We start from the raw sequence: 11,393 nt of genomic DNA, 5'->3' as shown, positions 1-11,393 counted from the left end.
TTTATTTATTTATTTCCAATTCCTCCCCTCCCTTCGCTGCGCTGCTCTGCTGCTTCCCCGGCCCTGCGTTTCCTGGGCTGCGAAACCCGCAGGATTATTTTTTTTTAATCATTTTTATATATATATATATTATTATTATATATATATATATATTTAATTTCCTTTGCGATAGCAGCTTCATCAACCCTTGGGTGACCTCTACGGAGAAACCCGCAGCTGCCGCGCGCCGGCACCTCACCTGGCACATGCAGCTGGGTGGGCTTAAAGGGGGGGGGTGGGGGGGGAGGAAGTGACATTTAAAATTATAAATAGATATATAAAATACCAAAATCTGGGAGCTTTTTGTGAGCCCCGGAGGCCCCCCGAAAGCAGCAGGTGGCTTGGGCAGGGTGCGCCTGGGCCAGTAGCGAGCGAGGTGTGGCCGTGGCCGATCCCTCTGCGGCCGCGTGGCGATGCGCAGCCCAGTCCTTGGACCGGCGCGCTTGCACCTCGCTGGAGATCTTCATGAGGTGCTCGCGGGGGGGATCCGGTGCTCGGGGGGGATCTGGTGTTTGGGGGGATCCGGCAGCCTCGCGGCTCCGTCGCGGTGCCGGGGACGACGTGGGGTGTTGGCTCCGGCCGCGCCGCCTCTCGCTGCCGCTGCTGCCTCTTCTTCCACGCCGCCCGCTGCTTTCTGGGCTCGTTTCGTAAGCCAGAAGCCGTTCATCTCCTCGGCATCACCCCGTGGTGTTACCTTCCTCCGGTCAACGGGGAGCCCGGCTGCCTCACGTGCCCTCGGGGTGTCCTGGACCCTAAAATCCGGATCCGTCTCCGGTACACGGAGCGGCTTTCGGGTCTAAATTCCTGCCTAGCACCAACCCCAGCGGCTTGAGGTATGCCCACGGGACTCGAGTGGCCCTCGATCTCTCGTGCAGCCCCTTTCTTCCGGTGCCGACGGGGCACGTCCCTCCGAAATCTCTGCCTCCCCACGTTTCCCTCGCCGCCGATCGGGACGAGCCGAGGGCTCGGCTGTCTGCGAGCCAGATGTCTGCCCGTCGCGCTCTTCCAAAGGAGCCGGGGACGGGGTTCAAAGGGGTTGTTGAAAGGAGGCTGCGAGCGAGACAGCGAGCCTGGCGGCTTGGGAAGAGGGGAGAGGGGGAACTCACCATCCCGGTGACATTAATACTGCGATACCGAGGCGCTCGCAGCCGAATTCCCACGATTTATTACGAACTGGGTTTGAGGAGCCTGCAGTTAATTCCTGGGAACGCGCTACCTGCCTTAAATTAGGTCATTAACTCCTAACAAGAGAAGGAGAAGCGCCGTGGTCTCCTGGAAGCGGCAGCTGGGGGCGGTGGGAGCACTGCTGGAGGTGGTCGAAACCGTGCCCCGCTTCGCCAAGGGTTTTCTCGAGGGGGTTGGTGGCTGGTTTGGGGTTGGTTTGGGGGGTTTCGTGTCTGCTTTTTGTGCTGTTGCTGGGGCAGGAGCTGCTTTCCTGCGCTGGTTGCAGCCATGAAGTGGGTTTTATGGCGAGCCCTGGGCAGCTGCTGAACGTAACCGCGCTGCTGGGCGCGATTTTGGCCGGCTTTAAGGAATCGCGCCGTGTTTGTGCGCGCTAACGAACCTGGCAGCGTAAAAGCGGTGAGCGAAACGGGTTGTGTTGATAAAAAGGCTGGTTTTTATTCTGATTTAGAAGTTTATCCCTTCCGCCTTGTTCTGTGTCGGGCGTTTCAGAGCTCTCAGGTTGGAAACAGCCCCGTGCGAGGGCAGAGCCGCTCGGCACGCACCTGGGGAGCGTGGTGCAGCTCGTGGTGGGTCGGGCGCGCTTGGCTTGCTCGTCTGCAGAGCTGCCCTTCTCCATCTTTAATATTAAAGGGTGGCGAAATCTGGGACAGTCCCAGCAACCTGTCTGCACGACGCTATCTTTAGAGCTGTGGCTTTCATCCGATGAAAGCTGCGTTACTGCCGGCGGTTGCAGTAGCCACAACCGGGCCCTCGATGGGGACTCCCGAGTCTCCAAAATCCTGAAGCTGATCCCGGCAGGATAAGGGAGATCCAGGCTGTGCGGGGCACTCCTGATGGACCGAACCTTGCTGAGAAACCCATCGGTCTAGAGGAATGGCAGAGCCTTGTTTGCTGATGTCGTTCAGCTTGGACAGAGCACCAGGCAGTCTACGGGGTGGAGGTACCAAGGTGCGTCGTGTAGCTCCTCTAACGATGAGGCCGCTCTTCTAAAACACTTCTGCGAGCCAGGTGGAGCTCCTGGGAAGGAGTCGTCTCAACTTGTGTTTACGAGGAACTATCCTGGAGGCTTTGGTGAAGCCACAGTTCAGGACCTGGATCTGAAGGTGACCACTTTGGTCTTGGCCAAGTCCAGCACGCCACCAGTTCTCGCCACCACGCGGGGGCTGTTGGCTGCCGAATGTTTGTGGAGTTGGAGCCTTGAACCGTAGCAGTGTGTTGATGTGGACAACCTCCCCACGAAGCAATTCCTTTAATTCCTGCTCCAGGAGCAGCTTCCTAAATCCCTGCCCCACCGGCGTCCTGCTGTGGCTTCTCCTGGTCCTGTTGCGTTGGGTTGGCCATTGTCTATCGCGGGTCAGTCCGTTCTGACTCGTCTATCCGCTGGTCAAGGTGGAGATCCAGGGCGGGTTTTTCTGGGTGGGTTTGTAGGTAAACGGCCGTGGCGATAGCAGACATCGTGTCTCGCGGGCGGGTATCTCGGTTTCTTGCCCAAGACCGGTTGGGGCAAGGCTCGGCGCTCAAACCGTTCTGGCGTCCTGCCCGCCCGTGGTACGAAGACCAAAGACTTGCGGTGTGTTGTTCCTCTTCTGGAAGATGAAAGCTTCAGCAGTTCACTTCTAGTAACTCCTAAATAGACGTGATTTTTTTTTAACAAAAGCAGAAGAAAACCACCTGACAACCTCAGGGTGAGAACCCACAAACCGAGGCGAAACCACAAAGTACAACAGAAGGCTCCAGCGACTGGGCTGCTTCCAGGAGTAAAATTGCCGCATGAAACAGGGTTGCGAATTCCCCGGGAGCACGGCGGAGGGGCCTGGCTCCACGGGTGGAGGAGAAATCGTCGGGTACAGGGGTTTTTAGGCTTGACCATAGCCACCGTCGTTGCGCAGCAGCACCCAACCCACGCGTTTTTATGGCAGGCTGATGTGAAGGGGTTCGCCCCAGACAATAAATACCAGCGATGGTTTCGGCTGCTGATTGAGATCATCACAATGCCCCCTTCCCTGCAGTGTGCTTTTAAAAAGTAATTTCTCGTTCCCGTCTCCAGCAGCCACACTCTTCCCTCCTGCATTTTTGCTTCAGTGATTATTTCCTTACATGCTCTAGATAACGCATTGAGCCTAGACCTTTCCTCTTCTTCCTCTGCCTCTCCTCGGAAACATTTCTGCTGTTAATACTTTTTCTTCTTCCCCTTTGCAACTAATCCAGGCTGGCTATTTTTAATTCCAGTTGCCAAGAAGCAAGCGAGGGATAAATGCGCTCCAGGTGCCGAGGGGAAGAAGCGGAGCGTTGGCGAGATAGCATCAGCCGCCGTGCCCTTGGTCGCCGTTCCTCCAAGCGCTCCCAAAGCCCCAAAGCTGGTTTGCTCACTTTACCAGCTCCTGGCTAGCCGTGAAGGAACCGCATTGTGCTGGTAACTGGGAGGTGCCGTGCTGCTCAGGTTGCCTACGGCCGTGCCACCCTGGCTACGCCCAGTCTCGTCTGATCTCGGAAGCTGAGCACCTCGGGGAGACCTCCTGGGAGTGCCGGGTGCTGTAGGCTGAAGTTTTATTTGTTGGCCATTTCTGGTCATAGCGACCATCAAGTGGTTGAGTGTCAAATTTTTGGTGATAGGAGGAAAACCTGGATGTAGGGAGAGCGGACTCGAAGCCGCTCAGGGAACTCGGTAGTAGGGTTCCCTGGGAAACCGCTTTTGTAGGTGCCCATCGGTGCTGGGCAGTCTTTGAGCGCTGCCTCCTAAAAGCACAGGAGCGGGCGATTCCAAAATATCAGAAATGAAGGTGGGACAGAAGGCTGGCTTGGCTGTCCAGGGATCTTCTTCTGGAGTTTAGGCATAAAAAGAAAGCGTATGGCTGCTGGAAGCAGGGTCGGCCAATGTGGAAGGACTGCAGGGACGATGTTCGTGTTTGTAGGGAGAAAATTCCTGTGGCCAAATCCCAATTAGAGTTGAAGCTGGCCAGGTCTGTGGGAGGCAAAAAAAAAAGGGCTTTTTCTATCTGTGAATAGAAAAAAGGAGCACCAGAGAAAACGTAAGTCTGCTACTTGATGGGGACGGTCACGTCGCAACCAAGGACACAGGCAAAGTAGAGACACATGGTCATAGAGTCCGAATTTTGGGGTAGATCTGTGTTGGACTCAATGATCCTTGCGGGTCCCTTCCAGCTCGGGGCGTTCTATGATTCTGCATCCCTCACTGGTTCCCTGGCCTTACTGGGTCTGGTGCTGGCGCTTGTTTTCCTCCTCTGTCTGCTCCCACCCTTTAAGCGTTCCCGCAAGCGGCCCTAGAAGAAGCACTCGTCTTGGACACCCGGTTCTTAGGGAGCCGAGTACATGGCTCTGATTTGGTCTGGTTGGCAGGCAACGGGACAGCCTCATCTCTGCGCTTGCAAATGGGGGGAGAAAAAAAAAAGTTCACGTATTTTTAAATAATAAACGTGAAGGAGATGCAAACGGGCCGAGCGGGCTCGTTAATGTGCCGCATAGTAACCCAGCAGCGTGATTTAGAGAGCAGAAACCGCTATTCCTGCAGTGAAGGATGTGGAATTTTCTGATTGTTGATTAACATCTCATAAAACTTGCAGCAAATGAGGCCTGAAATGGACTGTCAGAGGGAGAAGGCTTTGCTTATTGTATTTCACAGACGCTGCGATCCTGGAAGGTTTCGTTCCTGGATCGAGCGTTGATTGGGAGTTATGCCGCTGGTGGGGAGCTGAGCTGTTTGACTTCTGGTTAACGTTTGAGTCTGCTCACCAGTGCTGGCTTTCCAACGTGGTTTGGTTGGGAAGAAAGCCCTTACGGAGGGCGAGAGCAGGGAATCGGGGGGTCCATCGGCATCAGGACGTGAGTGGCGTGGAGGGAAGGGTGCTGGGGGCTCGCTGGTGTTTGGGCAGCCTCGCGTCACTTGGTGCCTGCCCTCAACTCGGTGTTTCTGCCCTCATTGTAATGCTGAGGACGGGGATGTTCGGCACCGAAGGACTTGTAGTAAGCGTACCAAAAACCTACACGCTGCGCCCATTCTACAGATGGGAAGGGAGAGGAGACCAGGATGTGTCCGAGGTGGTGCAGGGCAGCGAGGCTGGGACCTCAGCCCAGGGCTGTGACGGGTCCTGGCCCTGAAGTCATTGTCCCCTTCACCACCAGGGCACGCGGCACGGTGCTGAGGGGCAGAGCGGTGCGATCCGCATGGTGCAGCCCATGTCAGAAGCGAGCCCGGCCGGTCCATTTGTGCTCTTGTCAGCTGCACGCGGTTCCTGGCCTGCCTCTTCCCGAGGTGACGGCATTTCTCTGTCTGCCTCGTTGCGTTTTTATTGATCTCCTGCTCTGCCCTGCGCTCCGCTTGAATGTAAATGACTTCCACGGGCGACGTGTTTGGAAATCCAAGCTTTTTGCCATCTAGAAATGTTACTTACTCGGCGGATTGGAGCGGTAGTATTATGATTTTATTGATCTTTCCGTAGCGCTCCTCGCAAGCCTCAGAGCACTTCGCGCGCGGCTGGGGGAGATCATTGCATTAGGCAGAGGAGCGCAAGCGCTTATTGACTGCAGCGTGGCAGTTTCCATTATGGAGGAGGGCGGACAGACAACGCGGTGCGTTCGGGCAGCGGGGGAATTTAGGTTACCGGAGTCAACCCGTGGTTCGTCTGCGATCTTCAGACAAACAGTCTCCCAGAGCCTAAATCCTTCGGAGACGAAAAATGGCTTGTGGTCTCCGGATCAGCACCGCGCTGTCCTTGGCAGCGCGCTCGGATGCCGACGTGGACTTGAAAGGGAAGATGCTGCTTCTTGAACAGCCCATCTCGCTTCCTCTCAGCGTGCTGGGTTTTTTTTGGCGTCCATCTGTTAAATTACTCATGTCGAGGAGCGCATCCCAAGCCGGCCGAGCAGCCACCAGGCGCGCGCGCACGAGGCTCCGGTGGATGTACGGATGTATCATCAGGTTTATTAGTAATTAAGCTGTCTCTTCAGCGCTTTCTGAGTCCTGTTGCCGCCGTGAAGGTGGACGTCTAGGTGCTGTTGATTTCTGCTTCGTAAGCTTCTTTGCCCCCTAATCTAATCTGAGCATCTTTGAATCCCTGTCCTCTCCCCCGGCGGGGACCGGAGAAACCGCGGAGCCTTCTCCGTGCAGTTGGTGCACTGCAGTTGCTATGGGCTTAATTAAAGAAAAAAAAAAAAAAAAGAAAGAAAGCAAAACCAAACACAAACGCCTCTGACTCTCACAGCGCTGAGTGTGGTCAGGAACATTTGGGAAGAATTAGAGAAAGCACCAGGCAGAAAATCACTGTTAGTTAAGGGATGTGCGAGCGCGTGCGTCTCTGCCCGGAGCAGCACGCTCCGGGCGACGTGTGTGGTTTTCCTCCGCTTCCCAAAAAAGCAGCGGGGTCCGGGTGAAGCTGGGGGAGGCATTTTTACCCGGGCTGCTGGGCTCTGGTTCCTTGCTTTGCATCCGCTCGACTGAGCGCGCCCTCTGCTACTCGCTGCTTGGGGTTTGTGAGCTGGGGTCGTGTTTCAGCCCTCCCTGGAGGCCGATGTGGGCTGTCCACAGCCCCGGCTACGCAAAAAGGGAGCGTGGGGGGACAGCGAGAGGGTCCCCAAGCTGCAGGAGCTGCCCCCGTGCTGCTGGGAGCCCTCTCCTAGGGGTACATGGAAGCTCAAGACCAAAGGAGCGCACTCAGTCCTTGCCCAGGTAGGACGGAGACTGAGGTCTAAGTGCTTTGAAACCTTGCCCTGGTTCCTGGGGGGTTTCTCATTTTTCTCGTTCACAGCATTGTATCCCGGTGCTTGTTCTGAAGGGCAGCGCTGCCTTTGCCTCTCTGCTTCCTAAAAATCCCTTTTCTTCAACCATTTGACCCCCCCAGCCTAGTGCCTGCTCTGGGAAAGGAGGGCAGTCACATCTCAGTGCCCTGCTGTACCCCCAGCATGAAAATCGGAGAGCTGGGGTTGGATGAGAGCTGGTGGCAAGGCGCTGGGCCGCTGGACTGGGGAAGCTCCGAGGTCTGTGTCCTTGCTGGGGCGGAGGCTCACGCTAATTTGGGGTCTCCTGGGTGGGCAATGTGAGTACTGGTGCTGGTCCTGGTCCAGATGGAGTGCAGCTTGGTGAAATTGAGCCACGGGGTAGCAAAAGGGGGGAGAAAACCAAGCGCTTGCTGTGCCCTCGGTTGGAAAGGACTCGCGTTACCCCCCAACGCTGCAGAGAGCTTTCAGCTCCCCGCTTTCACCTTCTGCGCCGCTTTCAAGAGATGCTGTTGAATCTGTCAAAGCTCCCAACAGCACTGCTGCAAAGCTGTAAGGGAAAATTGCAAATGAATACATCAACACCGCTTTCATTGAGGAGCCCTTTCTCTTCCCCCTCCTGGCTCTGCATCGCTAACGTCTCCTCAGCGTCACCTTGAGCAATCCGCGCTGTTCGGCGCCGTGGGTCAGATGTGGGAAAGGGGGGTGGAGGGGCGTTCAGAAAATACCCCTGCCCCATTAAAAATAAATTAAACAGTGCTTTAGAGAACAACTTTGTACGTTTTATGTCTTAGACTTTTTTTTTTTTTTTTTTAGCAGGAAGCTCTCTAGGTTTTTCGTTCAAGGTAAGGAAATGTGCCCAGAACTTCAAACCCTGACAAGTGCCTCTGCAGTAATTATTTTTCTGTCAAACTCGAGCTCGCCTAAACAATGCACTTTTCTCCTTCAGCGGGAGGGGAGGCGTGTGGACGGGGGGGTTGTCGCGAGCAGAAGCAGGGATTAGGGCCGATAGGAGCGTGCTCCGAGGGTAGGGAGCAGGGTCTCGACGCCTCCTTGGCTGAGGGGGTGTAGTGCCTGCCCTCATCAAAATCTGTTCGTTCTCAAGATTCTCCAACTTGATTGCTGTAGCTTCTTCTAAAAATGAAGGGTTTGGTGGCAAGTCCCTGCACCTCTGCATCGCTTCTGCTTCCCGTGCCGACATGCCGCGCTGCTCCTTGTCACCACCGTGGGCTGGGCTCCAAGCTCAGGTTCCGAGCAAGGGCAGCTCCACTTGAGTTGTCTCGGTGTCCAAAAGGACCTCCCCTCACCTGGGGTGAGAAATCAGGCCCAGGAACAGGGCTGGCTATTCCTTACCTCCAGCAGAGAGCAAATTGGGGAGGTCTGGTGGGGATAAGACCACAGGAGGAACAACCAGGGCTTGTTTCATCATCTCCACCCCCATCAAGTTGTCTCCTGTGAAGACGATGCCCCAACCAGAGACTAATACAAACCCTGGGCAGAAACCGAGCTCGGTGTGCAGGAGGAACAGGTCGGGCAGCAAAGCCCTCTCTTGCCAGGAGTGGGTCGAGGATGGTTGGAAGCAGTGCTCCGGAGCACGACGGGAAGCGTGGCTGGCGTTTGTGGGCAGCGGCTCTCCGGTTGGGGCTTGGTGCTCTCGTAAACAGGCTTCTTTCTTGCCTGCATATGGATGAGCTTTCCACCAGCTCATGCAGCGCTCCAGGCGCTTTTGTTCCTCGAGCGCGTTTCTTCGGCGAATCAAAGCGCCTTGGAAGCAAGCGGAGGGGCTCTGCGGCCACTGGGACCGAGGTGCCTGTTCTTTTAGCAACGGGGAAAATAGGAAAATTCTGAGCATATACTTCTGGATACTCCTGGCATATGTCCCTCCATCTGCACTTAGAGCACAGGGATAATGGAGCTAAAAACACGCTTGTAGATAACACTGTATAAATTTTCTCCCTGTGGTGTGCAAATATCTATGAGGCTTTTAACTAGGGAGCAAGCAATCTCTTCGGGGTGTGGTTCTGCAGAATGCCTCCATCTAAAGCAAGTTTGCTCAGCCGCTGCAGATAAGTCTCGTGTCTCACCGTCTAGCCGTGTGCTTCAAAGCACCCTACTAGTCAGTGTCGATAAGGCAAACCTGCAGAATGGAGCCATGCTTGCTTTGCGCTGGGGAATAGCACTGCAAACATGATGCTTAGCTCCCCATGCAGTCAAACCTTGAAACAAAACCGTCTCATTTTGGCACCCCGGGGTTAGAAGCTCCCGGCTAGTTTCAAAGCTGAATGGGTTTCGTTTAAGAGCACTCCCTCCCTGCTTCAGCCCCGCTGCTGAAACTTGAATTCCCTTCTTTGTTCCCTTTCAGAGAAATGAAAGATGGAACGTACCCAAATGAGGAAAATTGAGGCTAGAGCAGTGAATTGAATATGCAAGCACTGTGAACAGATGTCCTGGAGCTGGCTTCGTTCTGGAGAACTTGTGAGCTGGCAAAAGGGGCAAGCAGAGGCTAGCGGGGAAGGCTGCAAGGCTTACATCTGCATCTTGATGTAAATAATGTGTGAATCAGTGACTCGTGTGTCCCTCTCCACTCGTGTAACTGTGGTACGAAGGCTGGCTTTCTCTTTTCCTAGCGCGTTTTGGGCTATCGTAGAAAACGTAGAAACCTCAGGATTATAAGCATGTTTTCAGATCCCACCCAAGGCTGGACACTGAGGTGACCATGAGCCAGCGCTGGGCCCCTAGTGCTAGGAAGGCCAGGGGTGGTTTGGGCTGTGTGGGACAAAACATCACCAGCGGGACGTGGAGGCATCCTGCCCCTGTGCTCAGCACTGGGGAGCACTGGGCCCCTGGTACTGGTGGGACTGGGGAGAGCCCAGCGCAGGGCCCCGAGGGGTGGCAGGGCCTGGACCCCCCTTGACATGAGGAGAGACCCCGAGAGCTGGGGCTGCTCGGCCTGGAGAGGAGGAGGAGGCTCCGGGGGAGCTCCCCCACGTCCCTGCGGCCCGGCAGGGACGTGCGAGAGGCCGGGGGGGACCTGGGGCCAGCAGCGGAGGCCGCGGGCCCAGCCTGGAGCCCGGGAGGCTCCCCCTGGCCCCCAGGCAGCACTGCTGGGCCCAGCGGGTGCTGGAGCCCTGGCACCAGGACCAGGGGCTGGGGGCTCCCCGAACCCACCAAGCCTGGAGCTCCTTCCTCCAATTTAAGAACTGATCTGAGCTTAGGGAGGAGTTCCTTGATGCGGATGAGTTGCTCGGCTGGGGCAAGGCAAAGCTGTAGGTGACTCTGATGGGGTGTTGGGGGGACCTAGAGGAGCCCCCAGCCTCGGCCACTCCAAGACTCTGAAGGCGTTCAGCTTTAGCATGGCAGGAAAGCTTTTGTCATGTAACTGCTTTCATCTCATCACCAGTCATTCAACTCCGTTTTACTCGGCTATTGGGATCTTGCCTAGCAGCAGCAGCTTTTTTTAACAAAATGCTGTCTTAGCTCTAGAATATTATTTTTTTTCTGTGATTCTTCAGTGTATTGACAACTGAAGTCAACTCCAAGCTTGGCTCTGAGCGCTGACCTGCGGCTCTCCGTACAGGAGCGGGATTTCTCCTGAAGGCTCCTTGGCTGCCTTCATCTCGAAGATTTGGCCCTGACATTTAGAATAATTGGAGTATGTTCTAGCTCAGTCTGTGCTGATTGTTTTACAAATAGGGATCAAATGACTTTTAGCCAGAGACCGGTAAGGCTAGAAGCTGTCTGGTAATCTGTTGATTGAAATTGCTGAGAGAGGCATTAATACCACGTTGAGATACCTGGACTGAAATGAATCTCTCCCAGGTGTGTTAGCGTGCTCCTCCAGTGTTTTTTTATGGCTATGGCATACAGCTTGCTCCAGTTGCAATGTGTTGTGGCTAAAATCCTAAAAACTAGCCCTAAAAACCATCCCCTAAGCAGGCCTAAACCCTAAAAAACAGCCCCCCCCCCCAGGTGGAATTCCTGCTGTTGTAAAATTGCATCATGGAGGCCTTAAAACAACACCTACAATTCAGTGCTCTTTGGTACCCTCAAGGCCATCCACGAGCCTGGAACACATTCCCTGTCCCCTAAAATGGGGGAATAAAGTGGCTTCTGGGCAGTTTCAGCTGCCACGTGTGTTCGGTGTGGATTCTCGCACCTCTTGCTGGGTCGGTAGGTATGAGAGACGAAATGGCTTCATCAGGGAACCTGGATGGACATGAAACTGCATCATCCTGGGTGAATTCAGGAGGGAGAGGAGCTGAAATAGGGTCGTTTGTACAGGGATGGAGCACAGGGTTACTGGCCTAGTACCTCATCTCCTGACTTGTCTTCATCTTCCGTGGTTCTGGGAGACGACTGTGTAGCACCACAGCTCTGGGTCCACGACTTTACGTATCTCCAAAGGATGTGGTGAGTGGTGGCAGAGCTTGGTGGGGACA

At 55.1% G+C, this 11,393-nt stretch overlaps 1 long non-coding RNA gene across 1 annotated transcript; it reads left to right on the top strand.

The window, feature by feature from the left end:
* Positions 1–5,154: 5,154 nt before the first annotated feature.
* LOC118159919 lies at positions 5,155–6,400 on the top strand. The gene is made up of 2 exons (XR_004747285.1): positions 5,155–5,395; positions 5,426–6,400. It is a non-coding gene; the product is annotated as an uncharacterized LOC118159919 (long non-coding RNA).
* The last annotated feature ends 4,993 nt before the right edge of the window (positions 6,401–11,393 follow it).

Source organism: Oxyura jamaicensis, unplaced genomic scaffold, assembly GCF_011077185.1.
Source record: "Oxyura jamaicensis isolate SHBP4307 breed ruddy duck unplaced genomic scaffold, BPBGC_Ojam_1.0 oxyUn_random_OJ72666, whole genome shotgun sequence".
Taxonomy (NCBI): Eukaryota; Metazoa; Chordata; class Aves; order Anseriformes; family Anatidae; genus Oxyura; species Oxyura jamaicensis.
Note: the sequence above shows the minus strand (reverse complement) of the source record. Positions and strands in the feature narration are given on the sequence as shown.